The sequence below is a fragment of the Pteronotus mesoamericanus genome, unplaced genomic scaffold (assembly GCF_021234165.1).
Source record: "Pteronotus mesoamericanus isolate MK-2021 breed Mesoamerican mustached bat unplaced genomic scaffold, CSHL_Meso_final contig_56, whole genome shotgun sequence".
In the NCBI taxonomy this organism is placed as follows: Eukaryota; Metazoa; Chordata; class Mammalia; order Chiroptera; family Mormoopidae; genus Pteronotus; species Pteronotus mesoamericanus.
In genome coordinates this window covers 5,563,691-5,588,645 of record NW_026555201.1, presented here as the reverse complement: position 1 = coordinate 5,588,645, position 24,955 = coordinate 5,563,691, and the positions used below count along the sequence as shown (strand labels likewise).

At 38.1% G+C, this 24,955-nt stretch overlaps 1 pseudogene; it reads left to right on the top strand.

The window, feature by feature from the left end:
- The first annotated feature begins 2,106 nt into the window (after positions 1–2,106).
- Positions 2,107–2,868, top strand: LOC129076038 (ribosome biogenesis protein NSA2 homolog; annotated as a pseudogene).
- The last annotated feature ends 22,087 nt before the right edge of the window (positions 2,869–24,955 follow it).

The following is a 24,955-nucleotide window of genomic DNA, read 5'->3' as shown; positions in this document are numbered from 1 at the left end:
GTGGGAAAAGAAAGCCTCAAAAGCTCTGGTTGTAAAAACCTGTGGGGGTTGTGGCAGCAGGAGAAACTCCCAGCCTCATAGGAGAGTCTGTTGGACAGATCCACAGGGTCCTAGAACGTACACAAACCCACCCACCTGGAAAGCAGCACTAGAAGGGCCCAATTTGCTTGTGTGTACTGGGGGAAGTGACTGAAAGCCAGCGGAGAGCCAAGCAAGTGGTATTGTTCCCTCTTGGACCCCTCCCCCACATACAGTGTCACAACTCTGCAACCTTGGTTGCCCTGCCCTGGTGAATATCTAAGGCTCTGCCCCTTCCAATGTAACAGGCATGGTGGGACAAAGAAATATGGCCTAAATGAAGGAGAAGAAGAAAAAAGAAGATCAAAAACTATGAACAGTAAAACAGAGGGGAGAGGATGAGGGAAGAATGGGGGAAAAGGTACAAGGAATAAGCAGCATAAATAGTAGGTACAAAATAGGCAGGGAAAGGTTAAGAATAGCATAGGAAATGGAGAAACCAAAGAACTTATATGTATGACCCATGGACATGAACCTGGGTGGGGAGGAATGCTGGGGGGTGCAGTGGAGGGTTGAGGGGAAAAAAGGGGAGAATAAAAATGAGACAACTATAATAGCATAATCAATAAAATATATATAGAAAAAGAAAAAGAAAGAAAGAGAAAATGGCACAGGGATCCAGCAGTAAAAGCTCATGCAGAGGTAAAGCCAGATATGGGGCAATGGCAAGTGAGAGCTGCTCACACACTGACATTACGGAAGACTGCGAAATATGAGCAAGAAGAGGAGGTGACCTACAGAAAGTAAAATGAAACAGAGATGAGAGACCAAACAGAAGGAGAAAAAGAAAGAATAGAGAATTGAACTAATCCTGACATTGCAATTCTTTCCAGTTTGCAAAATGTTTGGCTATATTTTATTTCCACATTTCTAGATCACAGATGGCTTTAGGATTATTTATCAAGTTCTTTTATGCAATGGGTATATTAATCAAACATAACTGTTAGGAATTAATCATAAGGCAACTTAAATTTTTTCTTCTGCTTCCCCCTTATGTTTTATTTGGGGCTGGAGACTTCTTTACTATCTCTGAGATATCTTTTCTGCTCATTTTTATATAACATAATATCCTATGGTCAATTATATAGTAAATAAAAGTCTCAATTCTTGCTATTTAAGAGGTCTTGTTCCAAGTTAGGGACAAAACTTCCAACTTTGTTCAGTTTTATAGATACTTCCCGTGAGATGGGAGAACGATTCTTCTCCAGGGGTCTCTCACATTTCTACATGTCTTGCTGGAGAGGCACTGCCTTTCCTTTGTTCTGTACTGTCTTTTCAAGGATCTTTGTCTAGTGAACAAACCTAAGAGACTGAGATAGTGTCTCCCTCAAGATGTAGAACAGACTGATCGCTGTGCATTATAATAAAGTTAATGTCTCCCTCTGGGAAAAAGGACAGACATGTTTGTTGCCCATTAGAAAATATTCAGGTTCCTTCAATTTAGAGTTTCTCTCCTATAACATGCTACATGTGCAGGTGAAATCTGGCCCTCTTTGCATACCCTGTGGAAACTGAGACTCGGGGAACTATCATAAAAGTACTGTTGCTGTAAATAATAAGTTATTTGTTGTTTATGGCCTGAGTCTTTTGTCTCCTACCAGGATCCAATGAGTTATAGCAGGCTAACTTGCAAGTAGAGTAAACTCACAGGCCCTTCACAGTTTTGACACTTACTTCCCTCCAGATAGGAACTTCTACCCTGGGGAAGGTATGGTAGTAGCCTTTCATCAGTGCTCTCTACTTCCTCTTCTCACTGGCTACCATCTGATCCTTAAAGGGGGAAAGGAGTGGTCAGTGGGGGAAGAAAGGGGCAAAGGAAAAGAAAATACTTACCTATCACTATCAAAAGCTGGGAGCTCCTCTCTGGGAGCTCGGTATATGTTTGCATTACTTTTATGGGTTCTTTACAGAATCCGTTGTTAGAATGTCCCTTTCCTGTTGTGAGTTGCTAGAATCAGCTAGTAGATGTCTGAGACCTGAAAGTTAAGAGCTTCTTGGTGCCTGGGAAAATGCACCCAGTGGGTAACCATGCCACAAAGTGAATATGTTGAGTTACACCATAAGGGCTGTGGATATCGTTTGGATTACCATGAGAGAAACAGAAAGGATAGTCAGGAAGCTCATGAACGTTCAAAGAAGACAAAAATAGATGAACAGTTTGAAGGCTAAGCTCTACCCTAAACAACACCATGCTGAGAATATACAAATGAAAAAGACTAACAAGATGTGTGAAAATAGAAACACTACAGGAAAGGATGATGAAAAGACTCTGCAAGGAGCGGTACCTGCACATTTACTAGACAGAGAGGGACAGTCCTGAGCTTAAGTACTTTCCAATATGACTAAAGGCAAATAAAAAGAGAAAACATGAAAATGAGAAGTCCCTCTGCCCAAAATCCATGCCCCGGGAGAGAGGGTCTAAAAGTTATTAAACAGGAAAGAGAAAGAAGAAAGTGGAAGAGGATGGTTACTAAAGTCTGCTTCGGTGGAGATGGCTTTACTGGAAAAGCACCTAAATATGAAAGATTCATTAGGCCAAAGGACTTAGGTTTCAAGAAGGCCCTTGTCACACATCCTGAACTGAAAGCCACCTTTTCCTGCCAATACTTGGTGTAAAGGAGAATCCCTCGTCCCCACTTTATACAACTTCAGATGTTATTACCAAATAATGTGAATGTGAGCAAGTTGGGCCTTGTGACACAAGGAGAAAAGGTTATTTGCAGAAAATATGCCCAGGTTACTAACAGTCCTGAAAATGATGGATGCGTAAATGCAGTCTTACTGGTTTGACAGCAGTTTCATACAAGTAACTCTTTATAATATTTAAAGACTATGCATCGATCAGAAAAACTGCTGTACTGTGATGTTTCTGAGAGCTATAAACCAGCTTACATATCTGCAGTCATCCAGAGAACTATATATCCTATTGTAAAGAATATTAAAATGGCCCAGTTTCACCAAAAAAAAAAAAAAAAAAAAGAATCCATTGCTAGACAGCTCTTCCTGATGTTCCTCTAATTCGGATAAATGCATCTCTCAACAGGATGACACCACTACTTTTTTCACAGCTCCAGGGAATTCTGTTGCCCATCTTTAGCCTCTGTCTGCTGCAATCCCATCTCCCATTGTGATAGCCCTATTGAACAGAGCCGCATCCAGCATCACACTGCCTCCTCTACGTGTGTGGTTCACCCCTGATCCTCAGGAGACATGTGTGCATCTTTGCCTTGGCCAATTTGAGGTGTGCAGGCCAAAACAACTAACTGCCTCTCGTTCTGCTCTGTCACAAGTCAGCTCAGACACCAACGGTCAGTGTCCTTCCTCTGCTCTACCAGGTCATCCTGCCGAAACCACCTTTCCTAGGCTTGAAGGGAGAATCAGAAACCACTTACCTATACCCTTTTGGGGCAAGAGGAAGAAAGCACATAGCATAGCTCTAAGAAACACTTTTCTCAAATTCTGGCTCCTTAGTTTTCAACACCTTTAACTTTATATCCCGTAGTGTTTGGAATTTCTATTTTAATTTACTGTCATTTGCAATGACTCATCTTTTCACCTGAATCAATTTTAGTGGGCTTCTGATCCTTAAAAAACAGATCAACTCTGATAATTTAATTTTTTTGCCTCCACAAACAGTAGGATTTATTTTGAGATGACACCCTCAGCACTTTAACATGGACTTTCCTGTGGTTTTGCTTCATTTTATAAAATGGTGTGTTGATAAAAAGTTATATCTAAATAATAAAATACATAAATTGTATGCCAACACATTAGATATATAGATGAAAAGAATAAATTCCTAGAAAGACATAGACTATTGAAACTGCCTAAAGAAGAAATAGAAAATCTGATTTAACCATCAATAGGTAAAGAGATTAAATTAGTAATAAAAAACTCACCAGAAATAAAAGCCCAGGACAAGTTGGCTTCACTAGCGAATTACAACAAACTTTTAAAGATTAATTAACACCAAATTTTTTTCATAGAACAGTGTTTTATTTATTGTTGTTCCAGTGCAGTTGTCTCCATTTTCCCCCCACCTGTAACCCCCAACCCACCACCCCCACCTCCTGCCCTCAATCCTACCCCCTTTTGGCTTTGTCCATGTGTGCTTTATACATGTTCCTTGATGGCCCATCCCCTTTTCCCACCTGTTATCCCCTCCCCCTCTCCTCTGGTTACTGTCAGTTTGTTTTTTATTCCAATACCTCTGGTTATATTTTGCTTTCTTGATTGTTTTGTTGATTAGGTTCCACTTACAGATGAAATCATATGGTACTTGTCTTTAACTCCCTGGCTTATTTCACTTAGCATAATGCTCTCCAGTTCCATCCATGCTATAGTGAAGGGTAGGAGTCCCTTCTTTCTTTGTGCTGCATGGTATCCCATTGTGTAAGTGTACCACAATTTTTTGATCCACTCATTTATTGATGGGCACTTAGGTTGCTTCCAACACTTGGCTATTATAAATTGTGCTGTTATGAACATTGGGATGCATAGGTTCTTTTGAATTAGTGTTTCAGGATTCTTAGGGTACAATCCCAGCAGTGGAATTGCTGGGTCAAAAAGTTCCATTTTTAGTTTTCTGAGGAAATTCCACACAGTTTTCCTCTGTGGCTGCACCAGTCTGCATTCCCACCAACAGTGTACTAGGGTTCCCTTTTCTCCCTGACCTCACCAACACTTGTCTGTTGATTTCTTTATGATCACCATTCTGACAGGTGTGAAGTGGTATCTCATTGTGGTTTTAATTTGCATCTCTCTGATGGCTAGTGATGTTGAGCATTTTTTCATATGTTTCTGGGCCGTCTGTATGTCCTCCTTGGAGAAGTGTCTGTTCAGGCCTTTTGCCCATTTTTCAATTTGATTTTTTGTTTTACTGGAATGGAGTCTTGTGAGTTCTTTATATATTTTAGAGATCAAACCGTTGTCCGAGTTACCATTTGCAAATATATTTTTCCCATATGGTTGGTTCCCTTTTCATTTTGCTGATATTTTCTTTAGCCGTGCAGAAGCTTCTTATTTTGATGAAGTCCTCTTTGTTATTCTTTCCTTTATGTCCCTTGCTCTAGGGAACATATTGGTGAAAATACTGCTGCGTGGAATATCTGAGAGTTTCCTGCCTGTGTTCTCCCCTAGGATTTTTATGGTGTCACAACTTATATTTAAGTCTTTTATCCATCTTGAGTTTATTTTTGTAATACCAATTTTTTTTACAAATTCTTCCAAAAAATAGAAGAGGAAGCACAAGAGAAAAAAACCCAGACTAATATCCCCTATAAATACAGAAGCAAAAATCCATATCAAATCACTAGCAAATTGAATCTAGCAACATATCAAAAGAATTATACACCATGACTGTATTAAACATGTCTTTTTATCCTGATGCTTTGACATCTGAGCACTTGCTGACTCTGGAGAGGCTGTGCTTCCCAGAGCTAGCCAAATCTGAGAAACAGTAAACAGATTCTCTGTTAGTGGTACTTTGATATACAAACCAACCAACCCAGGGCCCACACCTCAACCATCTCCTTTGTGGGCTCTCATAGGGCTCTATATTCTGGGCCACAATTCTTGGACCCTAAATATTCATAGCCAGGTACCAGACAACTAACAGTAGCCTCTACATCCCACAGCCCACCAAATTATTCAAATTAGCCAGCCCTAAACCTGCTTGCCCTGCAGTGTCCATTGCTTCCCATGGAAACCACGATAGAGAGTCTGGCCCACATTTTCCCCTTACTCTCTCTGCCTCCTGACTGACCGTGGTGCTGCCTTCCTGTGCCACCCCTCCCCCCATGGCATGGCGTGGCCCCTCTTTTTGGGAACTGTGAGTTAAAAACTACCTTTTCAATGGCAGTGGTCTCCTGATCTGTTGGCCTCATCACCCTGAATAATAATAAAACCTACATTTATAAACAATAACAAGTATTGGTAGTTATAAAATACTCATGGGATCATAAATTGCAGCATAAGGAATATACTCAATAATTTTATACTAACTATGTATGGTGCCAGGTGTGTACTGCAAATATCAAGAGGAATGCTTTGGAAAGTATATGATTATCTAACCACTATATTATATACCTGAAACACAAAATAATATTCAGTGTAAACTGTAATTTAAAAATAAAATTAAAAAAAAATTTAAATAATAATAAAAATAATGACAAGTAGAACTTACTCCAGGAATGTAAAGTTGGCTTAACATTCAAAAATTAATCAATGTATAATAATATATCATATGAGTAGAATAAAGAACAAAAATTATGTTATTTTATCAATAGTCATAGAAAATGCATTTGATAAACTCCAACACTCTTTCATCATAAAAACACTCAGCCACCTTGGAAGGGAAGAAAATTCTCTCAACCTGATAAAGGGCATCTACAAAAATCCCACAGCTAACATTGTACTTAAGGGTGAAAGATTGTAAACATTCTCCCTAAGATCAGAAACGAGACAAGAATGTTCAGTCTTAACACTTCTACTTGCCATTATACCAGAGGTTCTAGACAGAGCAATTAGGCAAAATTAAGAAGTAAAAATCATCCAGATTGAATAAGAAGTAAAACTACCACCATTTTCAAATGATATAATGTTCTCCATAGAAAATCCCAAGAAATCCCCCAAAAAACTGTTGGAGCTAATAAATTAATTTAGCAAAGTTGCAGGCTACAAGATCAATACATAAAAATCAATTATATTTTTATACACTAACAGTGAACAATCCAAAAATGAAATCAATAAAACAATTCCATTTACAATGGCATCAAAAGAATTAAAATAGGAATAAATTTTTTTAAATTAAAATAGGAATAAGTTTAGCAAATAGGTGCAATATTTGTACATGTTGAAAGAAATTAAAAAGACATAAGAAAGCAGAAAGACAGCCATATCCACAGACTGGAAGACATAATTCTGTTCAGATGACAATGCTACCCAAATTGTTCTACAGACTTAGTGCAATTGCTCTCAAAATCTTAACTAGTTTTTTCACAGGTAAAATTCATATGAAAATGCAAGAACCCAGATTAGTCAAAACAATGCTTAAAAAGAAAAACAAAGTTGGAGGACTTGAATATCATGACAGTCCAGAAAGAAATCCATATATCTGTGGCCAGTTGATTTTTGACATGAGTGACAAGAAAGTTCAGTGAAGGACAGGATAGTCTTCCAACAAATGGTCCTGGGAGAACTTGATATCTATGTGCAAAAATAAAAACAAAAAGAATTTGAACACCTACCTCACACAATAATCAAACACTAACTTAAAAAGATAAACCAAAACCTATACATAAAAACATTAGGAAAATATATGTGTAAATCTATATGGCCTTCTATTAGGCAATGGTTACTTAGATACAACACTAAAAGCACAAGTAACAAAAGAAAAAAAGTACATAAATTTGGACTTTATCAAAACATAAAACTTTGTGCTTCAAAGGGCACTGTCAAGAAAGTGAAAGGAATAGAAAATATTGCAAATCTTCTATTTCATAAGGATCTAGCATTTAAAACATATAAAAAAACACTTACAATATAAAAATAAAAAGCAAATAACCCAATTAAGAATGAATAAAGAATTAGAATAGACATTCCTCCAAAGATATACAAATGGCAAGCACTGAAAACATACTCAGCATCATTTGTAATTAGAACAATGCAAATTAAAACCACAGTAGGATACATGCTTTTGGTTGAGAAGACTTAATAGCATAAGAAGATCTCTTCTCACAAGTAATATTAAATTAAATATATTTTCAATCAAAATTCCAACAGTTTTGTTATGGTTATTTCATTTTGATTTTGGAATTGAATAACATTGATTTAAACTTTATACAGAAGATAATACCTAAGAAAAGTGAAAGAAAATAACAAAAAAGAGAACCAGTGACAGGGACTTTAAGAACTATCAGAACACACCATAAAGTTATTATAATCAAAATAATATGGCATTAGCATAGAAACTGACAAACAGATCATTTGTACCAGCTGGAATGTATTTCCCATTCTCCCTTGTAATTAGTGGTAGCCATGCATCTGAGCTCTGGCTTATGAATGAGCATGAAAATACTGTTTACTACCTCCAAGTTTGACCCATAAAAATCTCACATGCCTGATTCCCCATGTACTTTTCCACTTCTGACTAACTGGAATAGTGACAACTATCCAGGCAGGCTTAGAAGCCTAATGTTAAAGATGGAGAGGCCGCAAGATGGGAGGAGTCTGGGTCCCTGGATCACTGCTTGGAAGAGGCAGCCCAGGAGAACTTCCACCCAGAAACACCTGTATTAGACAGTTTAGCAAAGAGGAAATAATCTTTTATGATTCTAAGCCACTGAAATTGGGGGTATGTACATTTTACAGCAGTTAGTGATAAAGATACAAATGCAATTCAGAATAAAGAGTAGATTATAAATTAATTTTGGCTATTTAACTGTCTAGCGATTAAGGAGAAATAAAATTAGGCCCTTATGCACAGTAGTGAATTGCAGGTTGATTAAAGAATTGTTTTTAAAGCAATAAAACAAATCTTGTAAGAACTACTGGTGAATGTGTACAAAAACAGTTACTTTCTAATCAAGACCTGAAACCCTTAAGATATTTTAAACGTAGCCATTTACAAGTGAACATAAGCAAATTTAAAACTTTAATGTCACAAAAACTAGAGACTGGGTCATTAAAGACCCTGCAACTTCCTTCTCTCCATCTCTCAGATCACTCACTCTGAGGGGCTTCACTGCCATATATATCGCAAGTAGCCCTACAGAGAGACCCAGGCGGAGAGGAACTGCACACTTCTGCCCAGCTAGTTCATATATATGTATGTGAGCACGTGGCAGACACTCTTCTAAGAGCTTCACAAACTTCAGTTCATCTAATTCTCATATCTCTTTCAGGTAAGTTTTATGATCTTCATTTCATAGATAAAAAACTGAGTCACAAGTTAAAAAAACTTCCCCAAGATCACACAGCTGGTACTGCCTCTTATATTCATGCTCTTAATTATACACATTACTAGGTTATTAATATGATTTGGAGATGAAGGCAGAGATCCAGAGGGTGGAAGAAGAAAGACGCAAAATGAATGTAGGAAAAAATGGCTGAATGAAGAAAACAATATTACAATATCATCACATTTATACATTTGAAATGTGAGTATATGTATATAAAGCTATTTATACCAGTAAAAAGAAAATTAAATACTGCAAGAGGATATACCAGAAATTTTTAAAACCATTTCATCCCACACAAAGAGAAAATTGTCTTAATTATAACAAATTCACCATGGTTCCTATTTTTATTGGTATTTCATTCATTTAACAAATACTTAAGAAGCACTTAACGATATGCCAGGGCAGTATACTACACGCTGTTAATAAAATATGGACTCTGTCTCCCGGAGGCACTGACAGTAGTGGGAAATGTAGCATATTTGCTACATAATGAAGTAATGTGACCCTCCACTCACCTGTAATCCCAACAAGACAGGCATAATTTGTTTTCAAGTAGCACTAAAAAAAACTAACGTGCATTGATGTCTGCAAATTCGGTGTAATAATCAGTCAACCGTGCTAACCTTCCTCACTTTCTCCTAGCAAACCTTCCCATACAGCCAGGCTAAAATAATATGTGTACCTAGCACTAATTACCCCCATAGGCTCAAGTGACTATAAAATCTAAACCAAAAGGGAATGAAACAAGAAGCAAATATTTGATCTGACAGCCTTTTTGAGATTTCTAAAGTTTAGTACGTGATCAGCACTTTGACCATAGCAAAAACAAGACATATCATCCTTTGATCCAGGATTTAAGTGGTTTGAATTTATGCACAGACACTAATTCCATAAATGCTGATTCCATTTGGATGGACACCTTCTGCAGTGTCATTTGTCAGGGTCCATGCAGAGAGTGGTTGGTGCCTCCTTTCTCAGAACCACTCTTCAAATTACTTTATAGAGCTAAGTCTATTATACTAACAAAGCATTTGCTGAACGAGTGTTTCAGAACATTAAATCTGATTTGGCAAAAAATCCTTCCAATTAGCATCCTTTTGTGGAAACCAAAATATGCCAAGTAAGGGATCATTTGATTATTAGAGACTCACTGGAACAAAGCATGCTGATATTTATTCCTATTTTATAAACTACCTTAAAAATAGGTATGAAATAATGTCTTGTGGTTTTTTTCTATGAAAGTACATTAAGGCAAATAAGAACATTAAGCACCTCACTGCAGAACAGGCAGGAGAGAAACAGGAGACTGAGGCCCACTGGGCAGGGCATTGTCTCTCTTCAATTTTATAACTCTGGGAATCTTGCAAAAGAGCCTGCAAAAAAGGCATAGAACTTTCCTCTAAGGCAGCACCTAGTGCACTGACTGGCATGTAGAATTCAATCTTTTTTGAATGAATGAATGAATGAATGAATCTCCAACTACATTTTCTACAACTCACCCTTTCTCCTTCCAATCCAGCCACACTGTCTTCTTTTGGCCTTTCTTGTTCCTAACTCAGGCCCTTTGCACTTGCAGATTCTGCACCAAGAATCTGTTCCCAATGTCACCACAGGTCTCCATTCATTATTTCACATTTAAAGTTTCCTTCCCTGGCTACCTTATCAAAAGGAACTCCACCTTCCAGACTCACATTCTTTGGTTTTCTCCTGTTCTATTTCCTTTAGCAGGTATCACTCTCTGGTATTCTCTTTTTCATTTATTTTTTATTTGTGTATTGACTGTGTCCTTCCCTGTAAAAGGTGAGCTCCTTGAGAACAAAACATCGCCTTATTCAGTCACTGCTATTAGTGCCTAGCACTTTGCCTGGCACATAACAGGCACTCAATCAATATTTGTCGAATGAATGAATGAATGAATGAATGAATGAATGAATGAACACTTACACAGGAAGACTGCAAAGTGCCTACTGATCAAGTTAGATACTTTCAGAATTTTCTTTGAAAATTCACTGAAATACTGGTATAGACTCAGAAATCTTCAAAGAAGATTATTAGGTGACTAAATCATGCTGGGTATTTCCACTTGACTATCACAAGGCCAAGAGCAGTTTTTTGCCCCACTGCAATCTCTTTTATTTCCTGCCCAATCTGGGTCAAAGTTGAAAAACTAGAAGAAAAGATAAGAGAGAAGCACTCATTAAATCAACAGTGCTGGCTTTATTTCCCTGATGTCTCTAGTCCATTCATGCTGTGGAAAAGCCTCTCAAACATCCCATTACTTCAATTTCTTTTTCTCAACGTGTAGCACTAACACGGCTATTGCGAGTGTTAGTGAGATCATGTTTCTATAATGCTGACAAGTGCCATAAATTTTTTTAAAACATAATCAAAATGCTATTTTCTTCTCTTCTTGTTTGTTTCTTGCTGTCGGTTCTGTTCCTAACACAGGTCCAGGGCTTCATCTCCTCCCTCCCACAAATTACAATCACCACTGCTATATAATTGCAATTTCACTGAGCCTTTGAGATGTCTGTTTTGTAAACCACAGCTTTCCCTGCCTCCTGACACTAAACTAGGGGACATGTTGGTAAACATGATTATTATAACAGCTCCCACAGCCCTTTCCAATGGCATCATTATTGTAGGTGTCACCAGGCACCCAGGCCACACCTTAGCCATGGAGGCTGATTGCATTCTAACAATTAACTCTGCAATTATACAAACACTCCTGATAACTTGACTCATCTCATTATTTTTATCATGTGGGGACTCATTCAATTGTTTCATAAAAATATTTTAAATATATCTGCTGATGCTCATCTCCACAGATTTTACTCTTTGCTCTCTGTCACCTCCACATTGTTTTGCTTGTTTACCAGAATGAGGAGGGCTATGTGCCAAAGGGTTTACAGTTTGCTAAAACTTCTGGTGACTTCTGTGTCACTCCTCACAGTAGCTGTATGCAGACAAGGCATCCACTTCTCAAAGGTGGGACCATCAGTGAAAATGAAAACTTTGCCACCGGCTAGCTGTGGGAAAGCTAATACAGTGAGTGCCGGAGCCTGAGGTTTTTCAGACAGTTTATAGAGTAGCAGCAACAAGCTCATCGCCACCCTCTGGTAGGAAAGGGTGGAGTCATGTATCTGCTGGAGTATCCAGAACTGGGTGTCCAGGATGCAGAACACCCTCCAGGATCTTCACTTCTCAGACATGCCAAGTACCTTCCTAATTTAGAGCCTTCCAATATGCTTATTCTGTCTGCCTTGAACTTGATCTTCTCAAATCGATGAAAACTTAATTCCTGTTTATTTAGGAAGTCTTGGCTGCCAGCAACAGAATGCCCAACTAAAAGTGTCTTTAACAATGAGAATTTATTTTCTTCACCTAATAATAATTCCATAGGCATGTCATTCTGGATGGACTCAGAGATTCAAAGTTATATTAGAGTCAGGGATGAGCTTCCTGCCATTTTCTTCACCTTTCCTGCATGGTTGCAGATGGCTACCAGAGCTCCAAGCATCATGTTCTCACCCAACAATATCTGAAGTAGAAAAAAAGGAAAGGGTTTTTCCTCATGTGTTTCTCTCTTTATCAGGGAAGAAAATCTTTCCCAAAAGTGCCTCTGTCCCTGCAGACTTCCAGTCGGATAGGTTGGACAGATGTAATCTATATGCCAGGGAAGGGTTGGACAGGGGGGCGGGGGAGTGGCCTCTGGCAGTTTCAATCTGTAAAGCATGCAAATTTTGTTAGCAAAGGAGAAGTGCTGTTGAGCAGGCAATCAATGATGCCCACTGCAGCAGGTTCTTCCATTTATATCTCCTCATAATAATACCCTATACCTTTCCTTTGTACTTCTTGTAACAATTGCTATTACGTAATTACCTCTTTGAAATGTAAACTTCATGAGAGCAGGGCCTGACTTCCTTGTCCATCATTATACTTCTGTTTCCTAGCACAATGCCTGGCCCCAGGTCCAGCTACATAATTTGTAGGACCCATGCAAAATGCTCCTTGGCAAGCAAGGCTCCTTGTTCAAAATGCAGGACAGAAGTACTATTAAAAGTATTAAAATATGAACTCTTCTCTTTCCATGTTCCTCCTCTCTCAACTGGTCATGTTGTTTTTCTTTTCTATTTATGATGTTCTAAGAGAAATTCAAATTGGAATTTGTTAAGATGAAATTTTACCATTCGTCTTCATATTGTATATTGCCAGCTTTAAATGCAAATGTAAGTTCATTTGATGCATGTGTGGAATCACCGAAGTTACTATTTGTATTTCGTAGCTCACAAGTGCAAATGTATATTCTCTCCAGAACAGTAGAAATTCTGCACACAAGTAACTCAACTCTTTTAATTCACTCCTTTATATATGCCCATCCTACTAACACTGTCTACCCTCAGCTTACTAATGAGTATGGAATGGCTGAAAGGAAAAGGGAACATCTTTCTCTTTCTACATCATCATTTTCCATGAAAGAAAACTAAGGAAGGATATGATAAAGTTCCTAGATCATCTATGTTTCTTAGAAAGTTGTGGTTTGGATGTGCGGCCCCTTGGAGCTGTCAGCACCCCTGTGCACTTTATCCTAGATGTGACATGCTTACCTTGAACTTCCTTTGAGTCTCATGGAACTCCTATCCAATATGAGTCTGCTGGAACTCTCTGCTCATGGGCATCATATATGCTGTATGGGAATGGGGCGGTAAGGAATGAGGTAGACATTCCTCATTGTTGTGTGTATCTCCTCTACTCACGTCCATACTCCATTGTCCCATCGGACTTCACTTCCAAAACATATATTCAGCCATAAAATTATTAAGAACTTCAAGATGACAACAGCATAGCATTAAACCAAGCACGGGCCCTTTTGAGCATGGAAGCCTCTATAACAAGACAGGTCACCCACCCATGATACTGGGTCTCTCTAACCCATCTAGTGCTCAATAAATATTTAATAAATGAGTAAGTTAGTGCATCTCTTTGAACTGCTTCCTAATTACTTCCATATGTTTCTGACATCTCCTTTGAATGAACTGCTCAGGTTTCTAAAGCATTTTCTTATTCATTATACTAAGTTCAGATGGGAGGCATACTAGACTCTCAGTACTTCAAGCATGTAGGGTGACCTACAAGAAGGGAAAAATTGGGCCAGAAGGGTTCAAATATGAAGCCAACAGTCCAAAATTCAGGACCCAAAGGATCATAGGAAAGTTGGGTTGGAGCTTTTGGGCCTCAATGTCCGTGTAGGTCCAGTCTCAGCACAAGAGACCTGAAGTGGGGCCAAACAACTGCACAACTTAGTGTCAACTGCTTTGACCACAGTGTGACTGATGCTCCCTGGAGCTGTGAAGTAGTGGCCTGGGCTGGGCATTGTGGTTCCCTGTGATCAGAAATAAAGGCTTGACAGGGAACAACGGGAACCTAATAAGCCTGGACAAGATGTTAAGACCCTAGCCAAGTGTGCTAATGTTAAGGTGCTATCCCAGTCCATAAAGAAGCAGTCTTAAAGTAGAAATTAAGACCCAAATTAAGTAAAAAGCCCTAGGGTGATTCCACAGTTTTGACTTGGTAGAGTTACAGGTAGTACCTGCTAAGTTACAAATGGAAAAAAACAAACAAACAGTAAGTGTAGAAGTTATTACCATTTCATACAGATATCTCTTATCTCCCCAATAAGAGTATAAACTTTTCAAATGCAGGGCCAGCTTTTCAGGCAGGGCTGGCTAAATTTTCATACTGGCTTCTCTATGTTTAATAGGCAAGCTATTAAACATTACTGAGCCTTTCTTCTTATCTCTAAAATGAGAACAGCAATACCTATATCACAGGATTGATATGATGGCTACATGTAAACCACCAAGGACAGTATATTCCATACAATAATTCTAAAAACAGATGGTGACCAGTATTATTATTATTTTAGCTTTCACATTCTCCAAGACACTTATGAGTTTGACCACTTCAAAAACTTATATTATGAAATGGTTAGGGAAAATCTAAGCCAGAATGTGCACCTTAATATCAAAAAGACTATTCCTCTGTTCAAAAACTTCCAACTGTACAAAATCCTTGCAATATTAAGTTCTTGCCTTGGCATTCAAACCGACTACAACATCGCTCCAACTTATTTTCATATGCCTACTTCCAAACAGTCCCCATTCTGCAGTCAGTCTTGATGATCACTGTTCCCCTAAATAATGCAACACTAATGGCTTTCTGTGTCTGGTCATGCCACCTAAATACTTGACCTTCCCTCATTCACCACTCCCCAAGGTTTCTATTGACTCTCTGCACCTGTCTATAATCTCTGCATCCTCAGTGCCTCACTTTTGCCTTCCTTAGTCTATCTAGAAGATCTAACATATATGTTCATCTTTTAAAAGTAAATAAGTTAAATTTATCTGTGCCTTTTCCCGTGGTTTTAATTGGAAACCTCTCTAGATATTTGCTTGTGAAAATACCATCTTTCTTTTTTTGGTGTCCACAATTCTGCATAACCTTTGAAAAGTATTAGAACCTTCCATTCTTTCTGTTACCTGTATATAAAACCTCTTTGTACCATGAACTTCCAAGCCTCATCCCTCAAGTACACTTTCACAGGTATTTTTTTGGCTTCAACCTTCATGAAAACTAATAAACTCTTTACATTTGAAAAAAAAAAAAAACAATTTCTACCAAAACAATGTTAATTCACTGAGAGAGATCAAGTGGTATTTTAAATTTCCAAGTATTTCTACAAAAGCTATATGTTTTCCAAATACAATGAGTCCTCACTTAACATCATCAATTGGTTCTTAGAAACTGCAGTTTCAAGCAAAATGACATATAATGATACCAATTTTACCAGATGCTAATTGATATAAGCAAAAGTTAAGTTCCTAGAGCATATTTCTGGTCAAAAAGCTCCATCAAACTTCGAATTAAGATCACAAACACTTCTAATATTAAACATTAAAATAAAGGTGAGCTTTCTTATATTTAAGAAAGATAAATAAAAATAAGTAATATCATTATTTTCAACCCACTTATTCCATTTCAGGGTCTTGTGGGTGACCGGAGCCAATCCTGGCAGCGGGGGCACAAGGCAGAAACCAGCCCTGGACAGAATGCCCTTCTACCACTCACACATGCACACATACACTCGGCCACTCGCCCAGACAGGGGTGATGTAGACATGCCATTTCACCTCATGTGCACATTTTTGGGAAATGAGAGGAAACCGTTTCCACAGAGCAATCCCACACCAACATGGAGAGAATGTGCAAACTCCACTCAGGCCATGGCCCTACCTGGGAATCTTTTTTTTTTTTTTCTCATCAACATTACAAAGGAATGACTCTGAACAAAACATTACTCAAGGGTCTGCTTTACAGAATTTTACTTTACACAGCCATTGGCTTACAACTGTACAAATAAACATCTGAAGGGGATATGTTCCCAGGACCCCCAGTGAATGCCTGAAACCTCATACAGCACCGAACTCCGTGTATAATGTTTTTTTGCTATACATACATATTTCGGATAAAGTTTAACTTATAAATTAGGCACAGTAAGAGATCAATTACGATAACTAATAATAAAATCGAGTATTTATAATGCTATATTGTAATAAAGGTTATGTGAATGTGGTCTCTCTCTCAAAATATCTTATTGTATTGTACTCTCCCTTCTTGTGATGCTGTGAGATGGCACAATGCCTAGGTGATGAGATGGCGTGAGGTGGATGACAGAGGCATCTGACAGGGTGTTAGGTTACTACACAAGTTACTGAACACAAGCACTGCAATACTGAAGCAGTAAGTCTGATAACCAGATGCCTACTAAGTGACTGGAGGTGGGGGAGGAGCCTCCACAGTGTGGAGACCTGGAGACGTGGAGACGTGGAGACTCGGAGAAGCTGATGAGGGGATGATTCATGTCTTGGGCCGGGAGGAGCGAAAATTCATGGCCTGGGCCGGGAGGAGCGAAACAGTGCACAGGAATTTCATCATGCTACTGAGGAAGATCTACAATTTAAATTATGAATTGTTGCTGTCTGGAATTTTCCGTTTAATATTTTTGAGCCATGGATGTTGGCAGATAACTGAAACCAAGATAAGCAAAATCTTGAAAAATGGGGGACTACTGTACTTCTCATTTCCTAATTTAAAAACGAAGAACTCCCTTGAGTATAAACTCCTTAGAAGAGTTGCCTCTAGTCAAGAACTCTACTTCCACATTCTTAACCTACTCGAATATACCTCAGCCTGCACCATGCAAGAGAGATTGTTCCACTGTGATCTCTATGTTGCCAAAACCATAGGTCATTTCTCTTTCTTTTTCAGCAGCAATCCACACAGTTGGCCACTGCATCGTTGAAATACCTCCTTCCTTGCCTCCCATGACATCATACCTTCCTGGTTCTCCTTTTATCTTGCTTTCCTGCTATTTTTTAGACACCTCTGCTGACTATTCTTCTCCCCAATTTTAAATATTAGTGTGGACTAGGGCTACATACTAAACCCCCTTAGAGCTCATCCAATCCAATAGTTCAAATTATACCCACAAGATGATAAAAGCCAAAATAAATCTCCAGATCTGTCTGAATCATGACATTTAACTCCTTACGTTTACACATCCAATGGCCTACTGGACATCTTCACCTAGATGCCTCATAAGGAACATGATCAAAACAATTCTTGGCTCCACAACCCTTCCCCAAACCAATTTTCCTCCCACTTTACACATCCCAGCAAAACGTACCATCATGCTTCTAGTTTCTCCAGACAAAAACCACCCTCCACATCCACTCTGTCTGCTAGCCCTGACTTTTCTATTATCAGATCATATCCAGGACACCCACTTTTCTGCTTCTCCTCTCACCAAATCCCGGGGTAAGTCAACGTCACTTCCCACCTGAACTTGACTCTCCCATTCTAATAATACCTTGGTCTCCTGAAAAATATTCTCCCTAGTATTTTCTTTTTTAAATACTTGATCACATAAAATATATATTGTTGTGTGATCTTTTTAAAATGTGGTCTTTTAAAAATGTATATCAGATCAAGTCACCCCCTATCCTTATCCTAACTGAAAACCCCTGGATGACTTCCAACCACATTTAGAATAAAACCTGAACTTGTAACACTAATTGGCAAAACGCTTCATAATTTGGTCCCACTTGCCTCCTACCATTCTTCCCTCATCCTCCCCATTCCATCCATAAAAACATTCCTCAAACACCCTGGTCCTTGGGTTGAAATAGTCTCAACAACAGTTCTTCCCTCTGCTTGGAAAATTCTTCCAGTTGTTATTTGTATAACTGCACGTTTCTTGTCATTTAGTTCTGAGCTTGAGGTTTTTCCTCCTCCAAGGGACCTTTCCTGACCACCCAATCTGCAGTAGTCCCTGACCATTAATATCTTTTCATTGTATCACCCTGGCAGTTATTATATCTGTTACTTCTTTCTTTTTCTTCTTTCCTTTCTTCCCCTCTCTCTACTCATCTCTATACGTTTGCATCAGAATATAAGCTCCATGTGAGCAGGAGCTTATCTCTTGATCTCTACTACATACATGGACCCTAAACTATCCCTGACACATAGCTTAGTATTAATATGTGTGCCCTTTTACACACACACACACACACACACGCACACACACACACACACACACACACCCCACCCCACCCCCGTTGGACTAGCAGGGTACACATGGTTTCTCGTTCAGCTAATACAAAGTAGACAAAATGCGATTTCAAAATTCAGGCCTGTAATTACCAGCCTGATAGGCAAACCACTGGAGCCGTGCTTCCTTCCCACCCACGCAGCCCCAGGCCTGCCTCCCGAAGACAGCGGGAGATCACCAAACGGGGGGCATTCCTTTCACCAGCTGGTAAAGAAGTGTCTGAACCTCTCCTCTGCCCGACCCCATCCTGACCTGAGCTCTAGGACACTTCATGTTATTAACATCAACAGCTCTGACAATTACCAATCTGCTCTGCATTTTTCACCCTCCTCCTGACTGTTTGCAGCAAAATTTCAGGAGAGTAGTGCAAAGAAAATGGCTAGAAAGCAGTGACTGGAAAAAATTCAGAAATACCAGGAGGCAGGCAGGTAGGCAATGCCCGAAAACACAAAAGCAGCAATAATGATGTAGAAAATATACTCACTTCAATATAGATTTTTAAAAACATTTTGAACCCATTAAATCTTAGATCTTTAAAAATGTTCTTCTCTTAGAAGACTTGACCAGTATTTAAGGAGCATCCATCATTCTTCTCTTTAACTCCTGAAGCAGAAAAACACATCATCGCTATTGGAAGAATCATTCTGGTTATGGATTGAAGTTTTTCAGAAAATATGAGGGTAAGTTTTACATAAATTCTTCTGTTATTCCTAATAACTCAAGGGAAATTGTCTGAAATGTTTTACTTATACTACCTTACCAGGTGCTCCAGAAAAAAAAAAAAGACCAGTTTTAAACAATATGAAATATTTAGAAACTAAATAAGGTTGCCAGTTTCTCAACATTATTTTTAAGTTGATAAATAGTAAATAAAGGCAACTATTGAATATGAAAAATATTATTCCCTAGTTTTGTTTGTTTTTTGCAAAATGTAAATGCTCTAACATTTTCCCCACAAACTGATTGTATTTTTCCCCATAAACTGATTGATTTCAAATATGCTTCTAGTTTCTAGAAAAAGGCAGCCTTTTGGCAAAATGAGCAGTAAAACAGGATGTAGTATATTTATGAATATACTTGTAAATTTTCATCTTTTTTAATTTGAGCCATTAAAATAAACACCCTAAATGTAAGAAATGATGTTTGATTGTTTAATAAGGAATCTCAATAAGTTATATTAAACTTTTAGTTTGACAGAAATTATTTCCCATCACTCTATTCACTGTTTTATTGTTTTCCTCTTCCACTATTTGTCTGTATTTTTATCATCTCTAATTAGATCATTGTACTTATCCTGAAAATTAAGACCAAACATTTAGTTGGTGAAATTAATATAAATGATGGTTTGCCCAGAATCTTCAATATTTAAAATGTCAATTAGTGTATTTACAGTCACCAAGGGGAAGGAATAAATATTTGGCTTGTATAACCTTTTATTTTTTATTATTTTCATTCGCTTCTGCTTTTAAGACAGATGGGTTTAACACAGATGGAATAAAAACAGGGCCGTTGTTTGTTAAGGCGTCATCTGTTCCTGGCGCTTACTCCTCACCTTTTAAGCATAGTCCAATGTTGCAGCATCACAGCTTGGCAACATGAAAAGGGGAATTCTGATGTGGTCTCCTGATAATGATATAAAACTATAGTTTGTGCTGTACTGGGTCATATTTTTTAAAAGGTAGGACGTATAGGTGTTACACTTTTCAAAGGGGCATTGCAGACGGAAAAATACGATACGTGTAAATATAAGACTTGGCTTGTGTAGATCATTTGGAGAGGACAGTAAATTGTGCTAGAGAGGAACTATGGAATAACAGAATAACCATGTAAAAGCAGCATTAGGGGTTAACCTGTGGATAATTCTTTTAATTTTAGAGGATTCCACATTCTAAAGTTATTGCAGTTTAAAAGTTTCTAAAAAGCGAAAGGTGAGAATTCTCCACCTTTCTCCGTATGGAGTCATAGATTGGAGAGCTGGGAGAGGCCAGAGACTGTCTTAAATGGAAAGCTGAAAGGGACAGTAGCTAAGGGTCCATGCTCTGCATTTGACAGCCTACATTTCAGTCAAGATCCCACCATTTTAGCTCTGTGAACTTGCCCAAACTATTAGCTCTCTCAGTCTCTTATTCCTCTTCTGTATAAAAAGTTTAATTATATCTATGACACAGTGAGGAGTGTCAAGAGGGTTGATTAAGCTAATGGATGTAATGTGTTTAACAATACCTGCCACAGAGTAAATTAATAGTCTACAGATGTTAACTATTGCGATGTGGCCATAAATGAAGTGTACGAGACCCAGAGATGTCATGTGACTTACTCAAGCAGTTACTTGAAATTGTCTTTGACTCAGGGTTTCCACTTCTATCCTGTGAGATATGCATAGTCCCTGAACCTAAGTTGCTAAAGAATGAATATGGTGTACTAGGAAAAGTAAAGACTTTTGTTTTAGAAACTAGGTTAAAATTCTAGAACTGCTCTTTAAAGCTATATGACCTGGGTCAGAGGTCTGGGTTTTTCATAGTTTCAGTCTCTTCATTTATAAATTCTGTTTATAAGGTTACTGTATCTCATGTACACACATTGCCAGGCACATGGGAGGTCTTCGGTAAATGGTTTCGATGGTCTAGAAGAAAAAATAAAATTGAGTTCAAATGAAACTTCTTTCATTCTTCCCCATCCCAAAAGAACAAGGGGGTTTGGGCAGGTATTATAAGTTATAGGGTATGTTGATTAGGTTATACAATAATTTAATAAGTTTAATTTAAATCTTGTTTTGAGACCATTTTGCAAGATTGTGTGATCCCCTGAAGTAATGGGAAGCACTGTGACTGGGACACAGCAATATCATCTATGCAAGTATTAAACCTCAAACTATTACATAATAGTGATCCACTAGTTTGTAATTATCCATGGTAATTAGGAAATATATTGGCAAATATCAGATATAATTGATAAACCTTATTTTAGCTGTCAGTTTTCACCTCCTCCCCTTGCAAATATTTGCAAGCATTGCTAACAATGAAAAAAAAATGTACTGATTTTGACCTTCATTTCCATTGTCACAGGCCAAAAAATAAAAAAGAAAAGTGAGAAGGAGGAAGTGTGAATAACCAGACTAGGTACTTAGACCTGGACCAATAGAACACTGGTAGTAATGGCAGTGTGTCCTGATTCACCAGCTCACTAACCACACAAAGAGAAATTGACACTTAGAAGCTCAATGATGCTATCATTTCAAGGAGCAACTGCTTTACTCTATCCTTTACATTTACATCTATGGATGCATTTATGGCCCCCTCACTGATTCATTCCCCCCTCTTTCCATCTCTCTCTCAGCTTCTGAAGAGTTTCCTGGAAAGCATGCTTCACATTAACGGTTCTTTGTATTCTTCACAATAGTAACTCAGATGAGCTAAAAAATATCCAACCACAGCTGCTTGCCTAGCAATTCTAATGGACTCAACCTTTAACCAGATGTCTATAGCTCCCACCAATGAGTAGAATTAAACCAATCCTTTTGAAAATTGACCCATTGCCCAATATGATTTAAGAGAATTTTTTAAACCATTTCTTTACTTCACTAACACAAATAATATCTCTTAGCTAGTTCTCCTGGCCAGGGACTATTTCTTTATCCTCTTAGTCTAGATTTTGATCTAAACTATATTTATTTCCACAAAGATTGTAAATTTGCTATGTAAAACATTTCCGAATATCCACTAAAAAGAGGAAGACAGTCTATTAATGGGAACTCACAAACCACGGGACCAGTCACAAGTGGCCTCTGCATGCTCTTGGGCCCCAGGTCATTTCAGTCTCTAAGGCTGATGAAGGAGATGCAGAGAAAAAATATGTGTGGACTCCCAGTCACCCTAATAAAAGAAACAAAACAGCACAAGTAGGAGCCATATAATGTGGTGCATACTTTACAACAGAATAAACTTCAAGACCCTTTAAGTTGGAAATATGCAATGAGACATTACTTCTGGGTGTTTTGATGGATTTTAGAATTCCAAAAGTGTGTGTGTTAGAAAGCTAAACATTATGTGTCTTGTTTGTGAGGGACTATTTTTAAAATACAGGGTCTATATGCTTGAATGGTGAGTAACTACAGCCAGAGGCCCAAAAACAAAGGCCTTTAATTTATAGACTTTTTTTTTTAATAAAAGAAGTGCATGTGAAGTAGGTTATTTTGGGAATACAGTCTGAGCAATCTTAATGACTAAGTTGTGGCAATGAAAAAACTGTATTCGAGATTTTTCAAAGTTAGCATTTTCAACTTTAAAATATTCTTTTGCATTTTAATTTGGACTCTTGTACTATGTACTGCTTACAAAGTAAACCACTAGTTCAAGGAGTTAGACAATGTTTATAGCACTCAAAGGCATCTCCACGTGACCACATGGCTTTGTTTTCCAAAAACAATGAGTGTACATGTGTGAGTTTGAACTGATATGCTAATAGCCCTTCCTACACTGAACATGAATTTGTGTCTCTAAGTATTACACCTGAACATAGGATACTAAAAGGCACAGATGACTCTCAGTTTTCTTTATTTGATCCCCCTGCCTGGAACCATTATGACTGTTGGATAAATATTCACTGAATACTAAAACTAATGTTAATATCGAAAAGCCCATAGATGTTCACGACTTTTAAAGATCCATGTTTGCATATTGCTTTCACTTATAGAAAACACTGTTGCTTTTAGCTCATAAAGAAGTGATTGTTGACATGATTGTTTTTCAGTTAACAAGGTAGGTTATCTTGTTTTAAACTTTGTTTCAGTTAATATTTAAACCATTTCTTCCTCCCTGGCTTTTGATTTCTTAAACTGGTGGCAGGACCAGTAAGAAAGAAAATTGGAACAAATTACATTAATACATGATTGTATGCCTTGGGCTGAAATAAATATACAATTTCAAAGAGGACCTGGACAGGTAGGGAAAGGTTAGGGGAGATAAAGGGAAAGGAACGTGCAGGTGAAGGGCCTAGGGAAATACAGGCGGCAGTGGCTCCTAAGGTAGAACAGGCACACTGAACCAAAGAAATGAAAAGTTCACAAAGCACTTTAACAGACATTATTGCACAGCAACAGAGTGAAATAGAGAATATCTTCACCTCAGAGATGACAAAAAGGGCTCAGAAGATTGAGTGATCTGCCCAAGGTCACACAGCTAGCGCGCAGGTAGTAAAGCTGGTACCTAACCTCTCTGCCATCACCGCCATCGTCATTGTTACCTTCGTCATGCCAGACCACGACGTCTCTCTGAGCACGTGACCAACCCCTATGCCATTCCTTTGACCAAATGTTTGTAGACACCACAATTAAATAAATATGTTGAAGTACTACTTAATAAAAGATGTCTATAATCATGGGACAAGGACAAATTTATATCTATCAAGCGAGTTATCATTACTTATTTTCAACTATAAATTGTATATATGAACAATAGGCTATGAGAGATAATTAACATTTTGAAATCTCTCACCATGTATATATAGATTGTTTGAAATATAAAATAACCAATAACAATAGCAAAAGAGTGACAGCTCAATAACTTTAATTATCTGTATATATATTATTATAAATTTATGCAATTTTATATTATGCCATTAAAGATTTTTGTTAATTAGTAAATTCTTTAAATGGATTAAGGGCATCAAGTCCTTATGACATTTAAAAGTAGTTATAAATCTTTTTAAGTTACTAAAGTAAACATAACCCTGGTGTAAAAAAACTAAACTATTAAATATACATGAGACAAATATACATATATAAAAAAGACAATTACAGTCCTGTGTAAATTCAGCCCCGCCTCACTATAGATTATTAACACCATCAACTCATTTTAAACCATTTCAGTTGACCTCACTTAAAACTTGAGTCCGAAACTTTCAGCAATGCACATTTACAATGTTTGGCTAATTGCACCCACTTAAGGCTTTTCAGCAATGATAGCAGGTAGGCAGCACCCAGATGAATTTAGTCAGTGCGGTGAATATTTCACCGAAGACTTCATTTTACCTGCATCCATCGGCCTGCCCCCAGGGTCCCCTCATTGGGGTCCAGATGAGCCTCAGCACAGCTGGGCCAGGTAACCACCAGTGTGGCTGCTTCAACGGCACTGCCAGAGGAGGGGAAGGAGGCCAATGGGAGGAGCCAAGCAGAGCAAAGGAAAAAGAGAAAAGGAAACAGCAGGCGGAACAAGGTGCTTTGATGTTCTTCAAAGAAAATCAAGAAAGCC